The sequence below is a fragment of the Phalacrocorax aristotelis genome, chromosome 7, assembly GCF_949628215.1.
Source record: "Phalacrocorax aristotelis chromosome 7, bGulAri2.1, whole genome shotgun sequence".
In the NCBI taxonomy this organism is placed as follows: domain Eukaryota; kingdom Metazoa; phylum Chordata; class Aves; order Suliformes; family Phalacrocoracidae; genus Phalacrocorax; species Phalacrocorax aristotelis.
In genome coordinates this window covers 22,447,858-22,470,146 of record NC_134282.1, presented here as the reverse complement: position 1 = coordinate 22,470,146, position 22,289 = coordinate 22,447,858, and the positions used below count along the sequence as shown (strand labels likewise).

At 36.2% G+C, this 22,289-nt stretch overlaps 1 long non-coding RNA gene across 1 annotated transcript in view; it reads left to right on the top strand.

The window, feature by feature from the left end:
• LOC142059515 (uncharacterized) overlaps positions 1-22,289 on the top strand; it is a 188,714-nt gene that overhangs the window by 91,950 nt on the left and 74,475 nt on the right. The window contains exon 2 of the long non-coding RNA XR_012661390.1: positions 14,483-14,566. This is a non-coding gene — a long non-coding RNA (uncharacterized LOC142059515). The remainder of the gene's footprint in view (positions 1-14,482; positions 14,567-22,289) is intronic.

Here is a 22,289-nt window from a genome sequence, read left to right as displayed (position 1 = left end):
CTTTTGTAAAACAGAATTCTGTTGAAGTAGTTTATTTTGGATTGCAAATCTGAGATATTCATTTCTGTCTCTGCCTCTTCTATGATGAGGAGAGGCCCAGATCTCAAAATATTTCCAGAAGGGATTAAACTGAAATTGGTATGACTGTGAAATATTTTGCATAGATAAAACTACGCACTTTAACAAAAATACACTTACAAGCTCTACTAGCTGGAGTGCATTTTCCTAAATAATTAGCTTCTAACTGTTGAATTTATTATTGATTTCATGATATGATTAATTTTGATACTTTATAGGAGTGTATCTAGGATCATTTAAACATTTTTCATTTTTCTTTCTGTTTATAAATTGTTCCTATGCATATATTAAAAATTCATATTTAATATTTGCTGGAAAGTATTGATAAATAAATTATTGATGTCTTAAAAGAAAAAATATTATTTCTAATTTAATGGTTAAATTTTCTCAAAGTGAGATTTATTTTTTATTTTTTTATACTGCTGATTTAATTCTTAGTTCTTTATTCACCTTGGACTATAACATAACACTTGTCAGGAAATACTGGATGAAATTCTGATCTCCCAAAGGGATTTATAATCATCCAGCTTCATTATCTTCAGTGATATTTTGTTGCTATGGCTGGGGCAAATATTACTCTAGACTTTTCTTTAAGGCTGGTTTGTGTTATTTATATGTGATGCTGTTGTGTGTATTTTAAAAAAGGGGTGAGTTAATGGTGGAATGCTATTGACTTTCTCCAGCTAATCATATTTTAAGACCTGACAATAATTGTGTCCATTTTAGATGCTGGTATTAAAAAAGTTCCTATCTTTATGCCTAAATGTAGCTGTGACTCTTTCAAGGTTAGTGGATGTGTTCAGCACAATGTTTCCACAGCAAGCTTGAAAGCACCAGTTTGAAAACAGCTTAGGATCAGCCTCCGCAACCTTTAGTCCTAGGTAGTCATGTTTTACCCTGTGATTTCTTCCTTTTTATTTAAATAATGGTGGCAAAATTGCCACCACACTGCAGTAAAAGAAAATAGGTTTGAAAATGAAACAAGAAGTGCAGAACGCTTCAGGTATTTGAGGGTTTTAAACATTCAAAATAAGATTTCACAAAACACAAAAATTACTGTGTAAAGTAAGTCTACTTTCTACTAAAAGTGGCAACATAAAAAAGACACAAAAACGAGAGTAAAACTATCTCAGAAGACTAGCATTATTGGTATTTGCTTTCAGCTCTTCTCAGCAGACCTGCTTGGCTAATCTGGTGGCATCATTTGTGACACTTAACCATGGGGCCTAAAATAGCAGTTTGCCACCCACCTTGAGCAGGTTGGTTCTGAAGTGTTTGAAGGCAAAACAAAAAAGTACCCTGCCGTTAGTGGCAAGCTGGAATTTTATATCCACTTGTTTTTGACAGTTATAGTTGAAGCTGTCACTTACTATGTTTTTTCAGAGCCTTTAGAATGTATCTTTTTACATGTTAACATGAATACATTAAAGTGGAAAAAATCCCTGCAGCTTTACTGGGTGCTAGTTGACACATGAAGACCTCTGTATTCAATGCACACACAGAACACATGTGATTAAAATTGCAATTATAGCTCTGTTGTTAAGCATTTGAAAGCCTAAATTGAAGGGGATTGGTAATCTTTTATATCCCTAGCATTTCCCATTTCCATACAGTCCAGCCCAGCATCTATGCAATCTTTGATTGGAGCTCTGAAGAAAGTGAGGCAGCAAATATTTTACAGCTGTTCTTGTGATGAAAAGCACAAAATATTTTAACTTCCATCACACTAAAATGAATGGTCGCCAAACCAGGTTTTTTTTTTTTCTTTTTTCTTCTTTTTTTCCAGATGTCCTTTTGTAAATCCAATGGACTAGAAAACCTCTCATATGAGAAGAAGCTGAGATAGCTGGCGTGGTTTAGCCCAGAAAAGAGAAGGCTCAGGGCAGAATCTTGTCAGTTTTTTATAGATATCTGATGGAAGGTTGTGTAGAAGATGGAGCTAAACTATTCTCTGTGGTGCCCAGCAACAAGGCAAGAGGCAATGGGCACAAACTAAAACACAGGACACAGGAAATTCTGTCTGAAGATAAAAAAGCCACGTTTTTACTGCGACGGTGGTTGAACATAGGACAGGTTGCCCAGAGGGGTAGTAGAGTCTCCATCCTTGGAGATATTCAAAACACAACTGGACAAGGTGCTGAGAAACCTGCTGTAGCTGACCCTGCTTGAGCAGGAGGGTTGTACTAGATGATTTCTAGAAGTCCCTTCAAAACTCAACTGTTCTGTGGTTCTGGGAAATGTGGACAGGGTACCCCGGTTTTGTAGCTAGGTTTGAAAATTGTCAGCATGGCTTCTTTTATATAGGACTGGAGACTATTTCCTGAGTCATCAGATTCTTTAAGTTTGCCACTAACACAGACCCTGTAGCATGAAATTCTATTTTTAAAACTGTATCATGACCTCCATTTCATAAAGCATTCCTTTATAAAGAGGGAGGCCTTTTGCCTATGGTATACTATGTGTTTATTTTCTTGGAATTTTCACATGTGTGAAAGTCAGTTGTGTTATTTTCCCTTGCTGGGCTGCAGATGAGCGGTAAAGGGTAGGCTGGCAATTAGCCTTGTGCTGGTTGCTGTAAACTGGATCAAGTGGACTTCTCTGGAAGGGAAGGGAGATTGTTTTTCCCAGGAGCTATAGAGGATGGGAAAAACAGCCAACAGGAAGAGCAGGGCTTTGCTGAGAGTAGTGATGAGATGGTCCCACAGTTCTAACGGTCTTGGATTTAGACGGTTTTAGTGATGGTTCTTCAGAGTCTATTGTCACCCAGAAAATTACAGAAGTTACTGGACTAGAAGACAAGTCAAGAGGAAAGGGACATATTAGTCCAGGAGTAGATCCTTTTCAAATCTCCTCCCTCCCACCCACCCCCCCACCCACCCCCCAAAAGTTTGTTCTAACCTATGTTCAAATAAGTTTAACTTTCAAAACTCGAAAGCCTTTCAGGTTCCCTGACTTTCATAAAAAGGTGGAGGCCTTCTTCCACAGCCATCATAACAGTCCTAAATTTCTTTTGAACCATACAGAGTCTTGCCTAAATTCACATCTTAGCCCACACCAATGTATAGCTTAAGTAGCTCTTGATTCTTACTATTCTCTTCTCTTCTTTTGTCTACTTTCATTCATACTCTCATGTAACCAAACAAGCCAGTCTTTAGCTTCCTTTCGTTGTGCCTCCTTTCTGTGCAGAGCAGGGAATACGGTGTGCACTGTACACTAGGGGATCCTTGTATATAACAGCAATAAAGTAGGAAGCAGAACACACAGCAACAAGGTTTATGATTTTTAAAAGCTTCCTAAAATGAAGCACGTCAATACCCAAAAGAGCAACTTCAGCAATCAAAAAGTACTTAAGCCTTCATCTTAAATTTCTATAAAGAACATCTTTTAACACTTGTTTTTAATGTTTGGCTTCAGTCAAATCACATAAATAGACCTTTGTTGGGACTCTGCTTTAGCAAGGCCTAAGGAAAGCTTCTTTACTTAATTCTGTCATTGTGAACAGTGCTAATGGCTCTGTTGCGTTTTGGGTAGGATTGTCAAGTGTACACAGCACTGGTCTCCCCTTGTTCTGCGAACAGTGAATCTTCCACATACTTTATAAGCACTGTCTGTCATTACAATAGCTTTCAGAAAACAGCTGTGCCCTTCTTTCTATGTATTTCTGCTTATTCAGCAACTGTGGTGTGGAACTTTCCAATTTTCTACTTCCAGTTAAGTCCTGATACTGTGTTCATTTTACTTAGTCAAGGTAATAACTTTGTAATACTGTGAATACAGCTGTAACATTATTGGCTACAAAGGTAATTGAAAAGTGTTTTTCATGAAAATAGTATACTTCCTAATTTCCTTTGGCTATCTCTTAAATACAGTGGAGAAGGAACTCCTCACTCTTGCTGGTCATTATAACCTAGGGTCTGAAAACTGGCCTGAGAAGACTGCAGTGCTGTCCAATAATTACATGGCAAAATTACATATCTCCATGCATTATAGTCTTGTCTTCTAACATACAATAGACTATTGCATTTTAATGGAAACATTAATGAGATTTTGTAATTAACGTTGCAACACCTGCTCAGTTAGTGCATTTATGATTCTTCATTTTTCACAGTCAGTTTTATCATTTGTCCTTACAGAGAGAACTTCTGAACACATGTACAATTACTACTGTTTACTCTGTTTACTGTTTTTAAAATTATTTTCCTTTTTTCTTTCTTCTCAGTCTCAACATTTATCTCCTTACTTTTATATGCAGTTCAATCTGCTTAAATACAAGCATAGTCCAAAAATAGACCTGTTCAAGAATACTTTCGTGCATACCAGTCTCATGGTTTAGCTATAAAGTTGAATGACTGTGCTTTCTTCAGTTTGTGTCAGGGCTATATATTGAGAAACCCCTTTTAAACTAGGGTATAATGTGTAGAGGAAATAAATTTACTCACATGAAAGACGTATACTAAGAGGTCTTCACTATTAATTTACCAAGCAGAAGATTTTAATTGGAAGGAGTCACAAGAGCTTGTGCTGATTCTACCTTGCATTTTGGAAGATAGCCAAAATAGATTATTTTAAAAATGCATTTATGGGAGAAATTTTTACAATCCCTGAGAAACTTCTAATTTCTTTTGGTCAGCTTTTCAAGGAGCAGATACAACAATGCAATCCTTAGGAACTGCATCAGGCAGACAGAGTGAGTGGTTAGAGACTAACAAGATGCTGTGTGTGGAGGAAGAGAAGGCGGCTATTCTTTGAAAGAAAAGTTATGTGACTCACTCCCCCACTGTCACTTTCATATGATTATTTAGCATATAGGAAAGGGTTAAATTTTCTTGCAACTATTTCATACAGCATTAATTGCTGTCCATAAATTTCCTGCTTTAAAACATCAGATCTGCTCAAAAAGGCATCCCTGAGATCTGTGCAATTAAAGATAACTGCTTTTTGAGTTATACAGAAATAAATGAAGCTTTATTTCTTTCCAGAGCATGATGAGTAATGACATTACTGGACGTGGTGACCTGTGTTTGTGTGTGAGGACTTTGGAATGAGTTGATATGAAGAACTGTAAAGTGCTGTGCAATGCTGCAGATCATTGCTGACTGGGTCAGGGTGGTGTATATGAGAATGGTGTGGCTGGGCCCTGAAGCAAAAACAAAGCCCAAACAGATGGTAATGAACTTGTGTTGAATGGTGCTAGTTAAAATTCTGCATGCTGTCCGGGGAGGGAACTTGCTGGTTGTATGTGTTGATGTAGGTTTTGCTTTACCATTCTATATTCCTGACTTTAAACACTGTATTTAATTTCTTTTGAGCATGCTGGTTTTTGGCACTTTAAATATTTGAACACTGAGAGCTCCCCACAGGGTGAATTTCTAAGTTCATTTTGAAGTATTGTAGGAATTGCAAAAGAAACAGCATTGCTGAAGCTGGACGTGGTCTGATAGTGCCACAACCTTGGAGTTTCCCCTTTGGAAGCTTACCTGAGAAGGGGTTCTCAGAAAGAGAATGTCCCAAATGTAGGTTAGAGGCTTAGAGGATGTAGGGATCTGTGATTCCTCCAGGAGTTCATATCTAAACTAATGGTATCTCATTACAAAAATGTACTAAAACATTATCATCACGACATACAACAAATTATATCAGGCATTTTCTTTGTCACACTTGAGCTTACCTCTGGATGACTAAGATGGGATGAAATAAATGTTACCTGAATGATAAGCACTTCATAGCACCCAACGCTGTAGTTTACCTGGGTAAAACATTTTGCCTTTGCATGTGGATTCATATCAAGTTAAGGAAATATTCAGCTAAGTGCCAGCTGAAATGATTGTGAATATATTTGACCAATCATTGTGGAAAAGACCAGACTGGGGTCATCATATGGTTAATGAAGTATAATGTATAGCTAGCTCTGGCCACTACTTTGTAGACTCTTGTTAAGAGATTTGGCTCTGCTATATTGAAACTAGCGTTGGGAAATTGTTTCTGGAGTTTAGATGTGGGGTTTAGATATGGTTTGAGAATCCATGTGTACCTACTGAGACTGTCAAAAACAATTTTTAAAATCAAATTTAAACACTTAAAATGCCAGTTTAAAAGTCAGTGTAAACAAAGCTCTTTCCTCCTTCTGCAATAACATTGTTAATGAAGGAACTGTTAGAAAAAGACCACTGCAGCATGATGATCATAGCTCTGCATGACATGATTGTTAACAAAGTGATATTTTATTAATGTTTCTCCAGTTCAGCTTCTGTGATTTTTTTACACTTTTGGATTTTGTGTACTGTGATTTGGTTAATTTTCAGAATAGATTTTGTACCCCAAGAATCACAATGTACTGAGTCTTGGTTTAAGAGGACAATTTCTTATAACAGGTTTTCATGTAATAGCTGCAATGCGAGTAGTGTTTATTTCTACACTATTTCAGTAGTTCAAGGACATCAGAACTTCCTGCCAGTGGTTTCTTTCTTGCATGATCTGAGATGGCAGTTTGATTTTTGTCCTGTTGGCAGAGCCTCACTTTGTTAGAAAAGGTAAGCACCAGATGATGCTGTTAAACTGGAAGGGGGCGTGCAAGAAGAGAGACAGCTATTTGAACACTTATAAGGGAGATGAAATGCATTGCTCTGACCTAATGGATTGCTGAAATTCCTAAGGATATTACATTTACAGATTAAAAGTAGCTTTTATTTTCAAAATTGTCTGGATGCCTGCTCTCCCTTCCCACTGATATTTTGCTTTTTTATCCCCGAGTTTATTTATTGTCCCCCATTAGGGCAGTATTCTATTTTCAACAGATAACTTTAATGTTTAAAGAAACAAAAGTATGAAAAAACTGACACAGACAAAGGTATCTAGTATGTAGGTCACAAGAAGTGTCTACATATAGGCTTCCCCTCAGAAAAAAAATGTATGAAGGTGCATCTGCTTATCTTTACAACCAGTTTGATTGAACTCAGCCTACAGGAGCTTAATCCACACTCACCTGACCTGAAGCAAATGACAAGTACCACCAAAAGCTAACTGAAGCCCAAGGACAGATCATTTCTATTTGCAAATTGTTCTATACAGAAATGCAGGACTTCTGCAGAGATAATGGGGAAAAAGTCTTATTCTCAATTTTGACAAAATATTTATTCATGTAAAAAATGTTGTGTTTTGGAGGAAGTTGAAAATGTTGAGTAGATTTAATTTTGCTGCAACTATTTCGTACATTAATTGCTATCCATAAATTTCCTACCTTAACATGTCAGAATTACTCAAAAAAGCATTAGCTGGAGCAATATAATTTAAGGTGATTACCTTTCTGAACTGTGCAAAGATAATTAACCCCAGGAAGAAATGGTATTTTTTGTGCTTATGTGTACATATCCTGGTTATCCGTGTTATAACTTTTTGTAATCTGTATTTGTACTGCTGTGTTTATAGAAGTATATTGATTTGTAGGATTTGTTTTACTGTGTTGGATGAAAGTGTAATGAAAGAACAATTTTAGGTATGATTCAAAACCTCCCAAAATCAATGTGAATCTTTCTATTTACTTTAGTGGGCTTTGAATCATCTTAAAAAATGTGGTAACATAAAAAGTTTTGTTTCAGACTGTCTTCATAGACAGACTTTCAGCATGCTGTCTGATAATCTATTATTTTCAAAATTGCCAAGGTTACTTTTCTGCTGGAAGTGACCAGTTGCAAAGCTCCTTTGTTCATTTCTAAGGTTAGACTAGCTGTGCTCTGTCTGCCCCGCCCCCAAAGTGTTTGAAAAGTGGGCCAGTGTGAAAACACTGCTTGAAAGTATTTCTCATTTCAAATCCAAAAAGTTAAGAGCAGGATTTATAGAACTAGCTGTAAAGGGAAATGAGAGCTGCCTTTTCAACTCTGAAATAGTAGGTTAAAAAGCAAAATTATTTTTGACCCATTCCTAAAAGAAATTATAAACTGTTTTATTTCATTAGATCATTGATCTATCTGGTTGATCTTCTGAAGCCCCAGGAAAAGCAAGCTTAAACCAGTATAATGGGCAAGCATTCAATAATATGATTTCCTAACCCTAGGCATATAGTGGCAGCAGGCATTCGTCTTCTAAGCATGAACGCTGATGTAGTAGTCTTATAAATTATTCTTCTAGATAGTTTAATCACAGACATCTTTTAATCCTGCCAACTTTCCTGTCTCTGAGATAGCTTGTGACATTGAGGAATACAATCAATCTATATACAACTTGAACGCACGACTAGGAAGGAATGGAGGAGGTTAATAGAAGGAAAATTCTTTGCTGCAAGATTTTTCTTGCGTGAAGGCTGAATAATCATGACCTAATTAAGTGAAAAGGAGGTGTCTGCTCTTTTTTTTTTAAAAAAAAAACAACTGTGTATTAATAGGTTCTTGTCTGAACTCTGATTTTAAAAGACTGAATAAGATTGTGTGAGCCTCTGTGTGCCTTTGATCAGGCTATAGTTGCCCTCTGGAAATGGGAATGCCAACATGGTGAATGAAAAATTGGAACAACTCTCTAATCCTGCCCCATCTCAAGGATAAATTATTTTCCTCCTAAATCTCCTTTACTCTTACTCCTCATCTTCGATAACAGTTATTTTTGACAGAAGTCATAATCTGTTGAAAATGTGTTTATGGCATGAAATGAACTGTAGAGTTTGACCTAACAAATGCCTCTCAGTCTGAGTAACTAAACATAAGAGATTATTTCCATTGTTAGTCGCAGACCTAGTCTTCTGCATAAAGTTAATGGACATTGCATGGATTGAGGCCTAAATATGTGAGACCTTTATGCCTAATGTTTCATTAAGTTGATTTATTGTTTCTGTTAAGCATAGGTAATGATTTAATGGCTATATTTTTAAAGACTTCATTTCCTCACAGAAAAGTACTGAGGATTTAATTATTTTTCTGAAGTGTCTTTAAATAATATGAAACAGTGATTTGGAAAAACTAACATTAATGTCTCCAAATATTTTTTTATTTCAACTGATTACTGACATTTCCTAATGGATTTATCACTAACTTAATGTTTACTTTGTCACCTCTAAAGAATCAGAGGTTATGGATGCAGAAAAAGAAAAAGACAATTGGGCAGTCAAAATAGTGGAGGATTTTAATAACAATTTGGTATTTAAAAATATAGAGCACATAAAGGTTTGCCTAATCTGCATTCTTTTTCTAAGCATGCAACTTTTTGTGTGATTTCCCATATGTTAGAGCAGAATCTGTACTCCTTCCATCACTAAATTATCCTTTTTTTACAGTTTATTTATTTATTTATTAGTTATTTTATTTATTCTGAAGGAATTTGGGTTCAGTTCATATGAGTCAAGCTCAACAGAATTGTGAATGATTCTTTGTTATGCATGATCATTCATTTTAATTCCTGCACGAGGATATCTGTTCTTGATCCTTGCACCTTTACCTCCAATAAGAATCATCACCACCAATTCCAAACACATCATTCTTATTTACAGGTGATATACATTTGTAAAAATTGTTTTAACACTCTCTTACTTTCTGAATACAGAGGGCCAAAATTCTGCCTTAGTGTGTGTGGTTTGCTTCCACTTTGCATTGTGTTTCTGTGAGGGGAAGTTAGGGTAAAATTAACTCCAAAATTACTTCTCAGTGAAGAAAGATACACATTCCTGTCCATTGCTGCTACATAAAGCATGATGAGCATTTTAATTCTGAAATGGCTGGATTATATAGCATGAAAAGATGTACATTATAATATGATGGGGTGAAACTCCAGATTCATAAACTTATAAATTCAATCCTTCCAAATTTATAAAATTTAATTATTGTGGCTTTGGAAGAACAGAACAGAGGTGTGCAGAATTTGCTTTATTTGATGTTCATGAATGGTTGAAACTTACCTACTGGAAGTGGCTTTTGGCAGGAACATGGCAGGAACATGGACTTTCTTTTATAGTAAAAATATTTGAAAGAGAAAATGAAATCAGGGAGCTGGAAAGAAAACTAAAATACTTTCACCTCCCACTGCTGGAGTTAGGTTTCCTCATTCTTTACAGCTATGTGTCACATCTCACTTGATGTAACAGCATTAGTGCATCCTAGGATATTTAGTCTGCACTCAGGCTGGATCAAGAGGCTGAGGCATCCACGACCACCAAGAGTTTTTATTCAACTCCTAGAACAAAATGTTTCATTTCACCTCCAATTCTTTCTCCTGCAGCTGTGTCCAGGGAGTGATTACAAAGGAAGCTGTAAAAGCAGTTGAAGGAGAGTGGCGGGGACTGGGGCTGGGACGGGGATTGTGGCTTTTTAATTTTCCCAAGCCTTCTAGGCTCTTAACTGTTACTCTGTGTGAATGTGATTGCCCAAACACCTTCCATGAGACAGCTTGTCATCACTTTCATTTAATGGAGAGAAATACTCTCTTCTCCAGTGAAAATATTGATAAAGTATTTATTTTTTTCCTTTCTTTGACATCACTTACAGAAATAAAGCTGATTTTCCTTTATTGTTATGATCTATTTCTTCTTCCACCCCTTTTCTCACAAGTCAGTAAGGAATGTACTATTGCTCTGTCTCCCATCCTCAGACGCACTAACCTGCATGTTCAGGTCAAATATACTGACGTTCCCTGAAAGGGAGGTCCTTGGTTATGTTTGTAGTGAGGGGCGTATTTGAAGTGGTCAAGTTATAACCTTTTCTGTACATATGTAAAAGGCAATTCTAAAATACTTCAATTAAGATCTGATACTTTTCACTGCAATGAATATTAAGACTGATACTGTTCTATGTTAAACTGACTTTAAAATTGAAATCCTTTTTGTTGAATGAAAGTCTTTTTCCTTTATAGAAGGCCTTGATTCCATCATTTTACTGAATAGACTAAACCAATGTTTTACTGTCAGGTTTTCGTATGACAGAGACCATCAAACAATGAACTGTTTGGTACTTCTCCCTTAAAACTTTAGTCTTGTCAGATTTACCTAAGCATTCAGTGAATCCCAAATCAGTAGACCATATACAGATTCAAAAGTAGACCCTCAGAATGCATCTGTCCTGATGGTTTGCCCTTCATGCTAGAGATCCTCAAAGTTAAATAACCCATATGAAAATAATTCATACCAGCAAGCATCTAGCATTTATGTAAATAAAAGCCTGACTTCCTAAAGCTGGGTCTAGATGTTTAAGTGGTTTATTTTTTGCTAATCTACTTATGAATAAGAAAGTGTTCGCTTTTTGTTTGCCAGTTACAGCTGTGCTCCCTATCACCCTGTGTTGCTGCCGTTACATAGCAGTAGTGACTGCTTGTGTGATTAAAACTTGAGTATTAATTCAATTCTTAATCTTCTTTGCATGGTTCATTACATCCAGCTAGCAGCTCACTGGCAGATTATCTTGTGGCATATTATAAAATCGTGGTGTCCTGAATATGAGATTCAGATGTTCTAGGGGAAATTCTGGACCTGTTTAAACCCATGAAATTCCTATTAATTTGAAGAAGACCAGAAAGTCCTACTGAGTTTTGTTCCAGGCTCTCCTGAGACCTTGTGTGTTTTTTGGCAAGTCATATTGCCTCCTGTTTCTCCATCTGTAAAAAATGAAGAAAATTGTATTTACTTTCTTCTTGAAATACTATGAGAAATTTATATAAAGAAAATTGAATAGGCAAATTCAATAGCATTTGTTCCTTTTAAAATATATTTTATCTCTTTTTCCAAAGGTTGAAGTGTGTGTGCTTGTATTCCTTATATAATCTGTCTGTAAAGATTATATCCATCCCTTTATTCAAAGCTGTTTATCTGTGGTCCCTCATGTGAACATTTTTTTCCGGTGTTCTGTGACTTTCTTAATTATCTTTAGGTAAAGCGTTGTGAATTCCTGTTACTTGAAATAATCTGACCACAGTAACACAGCAGCCTTTTACATCACACGCAGGGTGGCTTTTACCTGCATCCACTCTAGTAATTAACATGTAAATCTCTTTGCATCTGGTCAACAGCAGGAATTGCCATGTCAAATGTCTAAGCAAACAGTAGGGGCAATTATTGGCATGGAAGAGTCTAGGAGTGTTGCCAGAAAAGGAAAAGTACAATTCCTTCTTCAAAAGCAGCAACAGTGAGTGATGGGCAGAAGCAATTTCTTAACTGCCATCCATTCACTAATTAATGCCACAATAGAAGAATATGGGATTAAATGCTCATTCCTGAAATTTATTTCCAACTATGCATATAAATGTTGATCCTGAATATTTTAGCTCCTATTTCCATTTTCTGTGTTGTTGTATCAAATTTATGCCAATGATACAGTATATCTGTTATGAGCAATGGTTCTTCTGAATGCTTGGGAATATGAAGGTGCATAACTATTTGAGGATGGGAAGGAAGTCGATGACTCAGAACTACCCCCATGGCCAGCTGGTTGAAGACCCTGCCATATCGTCTTATCAGAGTGTTTGGTAGTTCAGATGGTATTCAAGTTGCTGACTGATGCACTAAGTGATAATGATGGTTTGCAGAGAAATTTCTGACCCCATCATAATGATTTTCTGATAGGCACTTCTTTGATAAATTGCCTGGTCTTAACCTGTAGTGTGAGTTTTGTCAAAGCTGACAGCAGGAATGAGCGATCTTGACGTTGCTGAATGACTTACATGATACTATAGTTCTTTCTTCAATATATCCAAGATTCACAGCTTTGATTTTAATGTGTGTGCACATGTGTATATTTAAAATTATTGGAAACTTTTTGTAAGTATTATTTTACTTTTGTGCTATGTGATAAATGCCAGAAATTATCTGTGCAGTCCACCTCTTTGCTAAGACTGCCTGGAAAAAATGCCATGAACTGACTCACATGTTATGGTCCACAACAAAAAATTGCTAGTGCTATTGAATATACAATTGTAGGATCTGAAAAAAATTATTCTTGAGTACCATCTGTAGGCATTTTCTAGCTGACTTCTTTCTTTTATTCAGCTGGAATCTTCCCTGAGGTTTTGAGCATTCATCCTCCACCTTGGTACTGGTTCTAAATGAACACTGATTTTCGTTTATTGAGTTATCCTTATTTACTGAAGCTACTTTTGCATGTTTTTCTCCTTCCTGAGAAGTTGCTCTGAAGAAAGAGTGAAATAGTCCTTTGAATTAAAGAGTTTTTCCTAGGATGTGTTGGAAAAATTAGGACCTTCACAAGAAAGGGGAAAAAAAGGAACTAAATTGAGCTTCTGTCATTAAAAAGGAACGTCTCACCTGAGTGTGAAAACAGAAGGCATCTCATTGTGTCTCCTACTTCCTCTTCACTTCACTGGTGCAGGGCCGGAGGCTTGCTGTGAACAAATTAGTTTAATTAATTACAAGCATCAGAGTCCCAGCCAGACCAAATGCCAGGGGCTGGTATTCATCTTGGACTGTGAGGAAATGGCCTATAATCCAGTCTTTTCCTGCTGATCTAAGCCAGCCATGATTCACTTTGTCTTCCAGGGATTGTGTGAAAAAGGCCTGACAACTGCAGCTCCATCATCCAGTTTGACTCTTGAGCACTTCATATTTACTGGGTATCTATCTCATGCAGTGAGTGAATGCTGGCAATGAAAACTAAAGTTGAACTGTTCTGCTTAGTCATATTTTTGTGGCTGAAGGGTTCAGTGGTCTTCAGTGGAATTTGTGAGTGATTGCTCTCTGCTGGTTTGTAACACTTCTTGCAGCACAGAAAGATCTTTGGTGGCTTTGATTTCACTCACTTTCATTTATTGTATGTTTTTGCTTTCCAGTTAACTCAGTCTGAAAACACCTGAGACAATTCTAACCATTAATTGCAATGGAAAATTGAGATACCCCACATTTTTACAAGCTTTAAATCCAAAAACCTGAAAACTTTAAGATAAACTCTGTTTTCCATCACTTATAAATTCCAGTATTATGGGGGGGGTTTCTTTATTTTTGAACATATCTATCATGTTTATCTCCTAATACAATTATAAAGACTTGAAATTTTACAAAGAAAGCAGAGGCAAAGTGATCATTAGGCAAAAATAACCCTATATTGTTAGTTAAAGTTAAAGCTTTAAATTATAAAGGTAAAGCTTTTTAAGACAGATACTTGCTACACCTATAATATTGAAAAAAGATAAGATTTATCATGGTGTGAAGTTTGTGTATTTTAAGAAATGGTTTCTAAAGGGCCAGAAGAAGGATAATTATTGCTGTAGAAGAAGGAGCCTCAGGAAGGTTTCGGTTCGTTCCCTGAGGTTTGAGTAAACTGCTGTTGAAGGATGTAGGCTAGGGGGGGTCTTATGTTCTTAATAAGAAGGTTGGTCCTGAAGAAGACAGGAGCAAAACTGAACTGCAGCAGAGGAGACACCAAGATAGAATTTATGTAGAAGGTTGATATTTCTGACACTTACTTTGCATTTTCTTTATCTGTCAAAGGTTAAACCAGCTCAGCTATCTACCTGCTGATGGAGTCCAGCACTTGAAAGAAACTTAAAAGAGAGGATGAAGAACATTGGTCAGGTAAGCAAGAACTAACTTACCTAGCTTCCAGTGGCCTGTTGGTTTTGGCATCTTTGCTGCAAATTAGACTGAGGGATTTACCACATGAGTCAAGCTGAATGGAAACAGAGTTGTCAGACATTCTGCCCTGTAGTCTATCCTTCAGATTTTGAAACTGAGTTTAGCTGCAGCATTGGGGAATGAGTTTACCAAAATTATTAATAGCATAACATAACAAAGGCCGGGTTTATGCAGGTTATCTTTACCATAACGGCACAAAAAAGTTAGCATCCCTTTGCAGTACTCTATAAAAAACTGCTAACATAAACATTAGCACATGGAATACTCAGTAAGCAGCAGCAGAAATCTGAATTAACTCTGGTCAAAATGATTTAAGGCATTAGGACTTTCTCCGACAATGGAGGAAGCAAAACAGAAAGTAATGCTGTCATTACGTCTGACAGGAAATAGGAAAAGCTGAAACACCTGATGAGAGATAATCAAAATGCTTGAATTAATAAATGAATGGATGTTTAAAAAAATTACTATATCATCTGCAATTTTATTTTCTGAACCAACACTTCACTGTTAAGCTAAAGTGTTTGCATTACTCAATGGCTTTGTAATTGTCCTTAAAAAGATTTAGGTGAACACCGCTTTTCTCAATATTTATATAATTTTCATCATGACATATGTCTGTCTTGCAGCCTCTAATGCTGACCCTTTACAAAGCACTTGTGAGGTCTGTGTTGCTGTCCTACTTCTACAGGGAAATTGAACTATAGAGAGATATAGACAACTGTCCTGAATTTTAAGTTCTTAAGTGGGAACTCTGGGTAAATCTCTAACAAGATCTTTCAGCTTTATTTAGTTCTAACAAGTCTAAAAACTTTATCAAGTTATGAAACCAAAAATAGAATCTACAAGATCTTCCATTTCAGGTTAGTGCTCTGGTTAGGTTATTTGTCTCAGCACGATAGAGATAATTATGCAATCTCGATGGTGTTACTATTGTGGAGAGAAATATTTAAGAAAGTGTGCATTCAGGTTTGTGAAGAAAATTCCACAGTTGTTCCACTGACAACGGTGACTGTAAAGTTGTGACTTAAGGATATTTTTGGAATCTAAGAGAAAATTCTACATTCTGCATGATATAAATTTTGAAAGGATGTAAAATAGACATACTGACAGTTACCTTCCACTGTTTCTTTTTTTAATGCCTCTCCTTTTCACAAGAATAGCACAACTATCCTAAGAACTTGTGAGCATTTGGCCAACAGGTTCGGAGGGGATTCAACAACCTTTGGCTCATTACGAATAGATAGAAGGGTCTTTGTATCAGCAGAATCTTGAGACCTTCTGAACAGAGATTTTTTTTGCCCCTCAGTTCTACTTTACTGCTCTTATTTTTCTGGACAGCTGTCCACAGCCATCTAAAATTTTATTAGACAAAATGCTGGAGGGAGAGTTAACATGCAAATATGTGAACAAGGATGATATCTTTTGGGTTTATTTCTGGTAACCCCTATGTAAATAAAATTCTGCTCAATTCTTAAATAATATTTTGATTTTTTTGCATTTGCTGATATTAGAAGAGCACAAAAATCTTTGTGTTTTGTTTCTTATATATTTTTAGTGGCTTGGTGTTTTCATAAATCTCAGCCTACAGGAATTGGACTCACAAATGCTATTAACTTTTAGTAGATTGTTGGCCCCTTCAATCCCAAAGGAGATCTTAAGACAGAGAATTTTGTAGTAGAGTACAAATACAGACAATAGCATTGTCTATGTTGTTCTTGTTATCATTGATGGAAATAAAGTTTCAGGAGATGATCATTAGAAATAAGCAATATGAGAAGGGGCGAAAGGATTCTTTATCACAACGTGCTAGTGTAGCCACCTCCCCACTAAAAGGAAATCCTGTAGAAAGTGCTCCCATACTACTGTGAAATGCATCCAAGAATTGTTGATTATTGCTAAAGGATGTGGACAAACGAAATAACTAGAAACAGTTCCTGGGAGATCCACACAAATTCGAGTTTTAATTTTAAAGACATAAATACTTACAGATAACTTTCAAATCCACTTACTGTGTTATGTTTCCAACTGATACCTGGAAGGCAACCCAGGTAAGCTGCTGAATTGCACTAGCTGCTGCAAATACCACTGGAAAATGCAGCTTAAGAGCATTTTTACTATTTTACTATTGGTACAAGCATAAAAAATTTAAATGAGTTTTTGTGTATTTTCATATCATGTTGGCTTCAATACTTCATATTTTACTAATAAAGCCCCAGCGTAGTCAGGTCTTTAAAAACTGTGTGTGTGTCTATAATGATGGTACACTGATATATTTACGTGTACCTCATCCAAGCACTGAATCTGAGAAAACGTAAACAGGAAACGCAGCAACTTCTCATGTTTTCTGAAGGATTCCATGAGGATATACAAAAACTTACACCAGTTTTGTTGCTTGTCTATGTATTTTTAATTCCCGCCACTATTTCTCCCTTCCTGTGGATTCTCATATGGTATAAATTAGTAGTGCACTATTGTTTTCAAATGTTATACCAAGTAGCTTCTTCTTATGATCTGTCCCTTGATGTTTCCTTTGTTTATATGTTTTTAGTTCTGTTGGCCAAGTTTTGATGAAATTTTAGTGCTGTGCAGTTATTATATGCCATTTATGATCCTATAATCTGACAAGCTGAATGTTTGACACACATCTTAAAAAGTGAATACAGGAAAATTAGGAGGGAAAGGAAAACATGTTCTACTAATCATTAAAATCAATGGTTATTCTTAAGTGTTATAAAATCTCATCTTTTACAGTTAATACTGGGAGGTTTTTCAGAATTTGTTCGAGTTCAATACTTTTGATATGGAATTATTTGAGCCCTCCTAGTTATACAATAGGATTCTTTTGTTTAACTTGTGTTCAATATATAAAATATTGTATTAACATAAGTGAAGATTTTAAGAAAACATTGCTGTTCATGGTTTCTCTTTTACCAGATTCTCCATGCAGCACAACTGTTTCCAGTTTCATAAAGATTTAGTATGGTTTTGATTTACCGTTTTCTATCCTTAGCACAGGGAGGATGCCTGCTTTCTGGGAAGGTAAAGAAAAAAAACCTCTTACCTTTGATAATACTGAACATTCCCATATATGATGCATAATTAAGGGGTCAGAAGAAAGAAACACCACCCACAGGCTTTCCATAGAATTGCTTAGGTGAACGCAATGTCAAGTAAATGAGGGAGAAACATATTTTTAGGAAAGGAAAGAAAAAAAAACCGGGGGTGTTTCTCAGTGGTCTTCTGTTTTCCAAGATCTCATTTTTGGCAGAGGCAGGACCCAGTTTTCTTCATAGCTTGTCTGTATGTTTACACATCAACTTCTGTAAGTGACAACTGGAGGAACTAGGAACTGGTCCATACTGATGGACCAGATTTTTTTCTACTAGGTAAAGAAAATTGTTTGCAGTTGCAGGACTGATTGGCTGGCTCATGGCAGCTCTGAACACATTTTTTGGTATTCTGGGCCAGAGACTAGACACTAGAGTTCAACATGGCAAGTAATTTAGGTACTGGAGAAACTAGTCAGCTTCCCAGTAACAAATAAAAATTACACATAACTTCAGATAAGTGGTCTTCCGTTTCTGTTTTATAGACCACAGTGGTCCATAGGCTACTTCTAAGGGATCTGATAATAACTGAGACAAGTAATTCTATTGCTATTTGAAGTGATTTTTGAACACAACTCAAAGATGTTGTAGGACTTCTGTGTAGCTGTAGGGCTCTATGTTAAGTTTATTCTCACTGGCTTCAGAATGGGAGGGTGTATGTAGGTCTTAAAAAAGACTATTAATTCTTGGCTTCTTGTTGTGAGTGATACTGTGTACCAGAAAAATAAGTGATTAGCTGAATTTTTATTACTAAAAGTCATCTTCTATTCCACTTGCTTTTCTCAGGATGTGAGAGTTTTAGGGTTTTCTCAGGATGTGAGAGTTTTAGGGGTTTAGTTCCTAAAATTTCAGGAATATAGTGTTGTTAGAACATGGAATGGCTTATATGTACAGGGCAAGATACTGCCAATAAAGGTAAAGACATGAGAATCACAAGAGTTAAAATCAGAGAACTGCATGTTTCAGTTCTGGTACTGTTTTTCCAATAGAGGTTTGCCAGCAGAGTTTTTACCTGCATTCATATTTTATAACACAGAAACATTCCACAGAACTGTAGTTTTGGAGGAAAACGAGCCTGTCCATAGTACAAAGTTAGCCCTGGGGCACCAAATATTTGGCAGTTAAATTGCTGAGAAATTCATCTCTTAACTTCTTTCCTCTGTTTACTGTCAATCCCATGCTAAAGATAAAGTGCTGGGGGCTTAAAGAATTTGGTGTTGAAGTTCTTTTTACTCCCTTTCTCAACAAAGGGTCTTGTAAAATAAGGGGAGATACCCTGTTGTGCATAAAATCTAATGCTGAATTGGTTAATATGTGAATCATAATAAACTGGTGGTTTTAAGTGGGTCTTACTTCAGGGATCAAGCTGGGAATCCAGTTTAATATGGAACTTTTCTCAGGAATGTCCCTGTTGGTCTCACTCCTATAGCACTTGGGTGATAGATTGTATTTTTCCAGCATAAGTGTATTTTCTTTTAATAAGGCAGTTCTGGTTTAATTCTAGAGGAATGTAACCATGCAGACTAGAGTGTAAATTTGGACTGACTAGAGTAAATGTGTTTCAGCTACAATATCATGAGAAGAGTCTGTTCTGTGCCATCTACTCATTAGCATGGAATATCTCAGTGCACAGAACATTAGTCAAATGTGAATGTGAGAATAGTAGAATTGTGATTTATGATCTTTCAGGACTGTTGGGAATGGCATTTCCTAACTGTATGTAGGCAGATGGGATACATACTCTAGAAAAGCAGGGTATGTTTCACTGATAGTGTTGAAATCCTTGTTGGCTGGGCTGCAAAAAAACTGACAAGAGACTGAAAGAAACAAAAACTATTTTCCAGGAAATTGGTAATTCTTTCTCTGCCCTTAGTAGTGCTCCTGAGCCAGATTACCCTCATTGCCCTTCATCTGCCCACCACATAGTACTTTGGCTCAGAAAGGTGTTGTGACAAGACCCATCTGTAAAGAAGACACATTGTCTTCTCTGGAACTTCATAGGGCAGAACTGATGGGAAAGACAAAACGTGCCAACTCTATGTACATCCATTAGTTTCACAAATGAACTCACTCCTTCCACTTGGTATGTTACCCATGACCCATCAGATAAACTGGTAATAGTGATTTCTTTTGTTACCTCCTCCTCCTTCCTCTCCCAAGTTTAACATGAAATGATTTTTTTTTCCCCAGTAACTGAAATTCCACAATTTTTTGCAGCTGTTTAAGGTGTCAAGTGATTCTATGTCAAGAAACTATTGCACAGGTGATGAGGGTTGACAGGGTAGGCTTCCCAATAGGGTATTCTAATCTCTTTTCTATATATGTAAGGTGTCTTTGAGAAAAAGGAAGAAAGAAAAAAGGCCTCCTTGAAACTAAAATTTTCTGAAAGTTCGTGTTTCAGAAAGAGTCCTAATTAATTCCAGGACTTTGAGGATTTTCGTCAGTTTTTCTGGGGAGTGTGTTTCATAGCTTTTTCATTAGAAAATGAAGTTATTTTCATAAGCTTTCTAGCTGACTCTTAATTTCCTACTTAAAGTTTTGGCACAGCGTTACATGCATGCCACCAAAGGAAAATATGTATTCCTAAATATATTGCCACAACATACTATGTATATAATACTTTGTATCATGTTTTAAGGTGAGTTCTGTTGGCTATATATCAGTACCCTTAAGCTCTGGGAATATTCGTTATAAAGGCCATTGCCCTGGAATGATACAATCCTGCATCCCAGAGTACTTTAAAGTGGGATGATAAACCAATGAATTTTATTTATAGGCAGTTGCTGCACACCTTTACATTTTATCAGTCATTCACAACAAGAAGAAAAATCAGAATGAGAGAAAGTAAAGACTGAGATAGATCATATGCAAGCAGAATAAATCATGAGAGCTTGTACTGTCAGACCCATACAATCAAGAAAATATTATGAAGCTAGTTTGAAAAGTATAGGACATTTCTTTAAAAACAGGGTTTATCTTCTTGTTTTTCTTCTTTTGGGAGAGAGGATGATGGAAAAGAGATTTCTTCAGAAGGGGATTCTTGCACACTGTTCCTATTTATCTCCAAGCAATCCACAAAAGCTAATACCACAGCAAGAGTCAGAACAGAAGCTAAACTTACTATTCTGAGTCTGTCTCTGGAGGTTTTTTCCCCTTTCCATTGCCTACAGAGGGAGACAACTGAGACTCACTGTGTTAAACTAAAGGTAAGCTGTATGAATGAGTCATATAATTAGTCTGACGAAAGCTTAGATTCTCAGATGGTCTCTTGACTCCAGGTCAAAATTCACAGAAAAAATTCAATTGCAATGTTGATGTAATACTAAAACCATAATACATAACTAAAGAATAAGTCCGTCCATCCTTAGGTTTTTAAAGAATTAATCTAAAGGTGGTATTCAGCTTAGAAAGTCCATCAATGTTTGCTGCTGAAACTGGGAGAATATAATCTATACACATCCTAATCTTATGGTTTACTGTGATTATCCATTATGGGAAACTTGAAGACAGTGTGGGCTGGATGGACCTTGGTCTGAAAAAGTGGCAATATTTTTTGATTCTTATGGTGTGGCAATGTGAAGAGAAACATGAAGTGTTACCATTTTCAAAAGTTTTTATAACTTCTGAAATTTTAGATAATTAGTGCCACTAAAACTCTTGGTGCCATGAACTAGATCTCGTGCTTATTTCAATCATCTTGAAAGGGATGGACAGGCAGGTTGGAAAATCAGCAGCTACAATAAATGTATAAGAATTATTTCCCCCTGCAAGAACTTTTTATGTTCAGTATTATGATTCTATAATTCATATGTCCATTCTATAAATCCATACTGCTGTTCATAATTATATACTTGAGATAATATTAATTCATGGTCTGATGTGTGAAATCATTAAAGTATTTGCCTGCATGTATATTAAGAATAATACCCAAATGCAAGTAAAGCAGCTTCATGTTACAAAAACATGATATGAAAGAAGTATCACCTTTAGATATTTTTGAACTCTTACAGTGAATGCTGTGGATTCAGATGCAGAATTATACATATGCAGGATGAAACTGTTTTTACAAATCTACCACAGCTATGTCTCATCTTGTTACAAGTGTGTACTCGTGGTAATGCTGCACAAGTCAATGGTGTAACTCTGGAGTCATACTGACAGAATATGAAAACAATACCAAGTAGACTATAGGCTAGTTATTATGACTGCTATAAATGAGACCAGAATTAGGCCCATGCTCTTTTAAAACCATTGCAACATGTAATAGTGATGGCTTGAGTTACTCTCTTACAGCAATTTTATTACACTTTAATTCTGAAATGAAATCAACCATCACTTTACTCATCATGAGAAAAATCAAAGCCAGGGATATCCACCATCACAGGCTTCCTTGTAATGTAAGCTCATGGGTCACTTTTGCTTTATACTGGTTTTATGAAATGATTTCCCTACTTGTGCAGATAATACAACAAGATTCTGCTAAGTTAAGTACCTCTATGTTTGTTGGAAGGGAGAAAGTGTTTGTCACCTAAAGCTGTTATGATTGCCTAAATTTT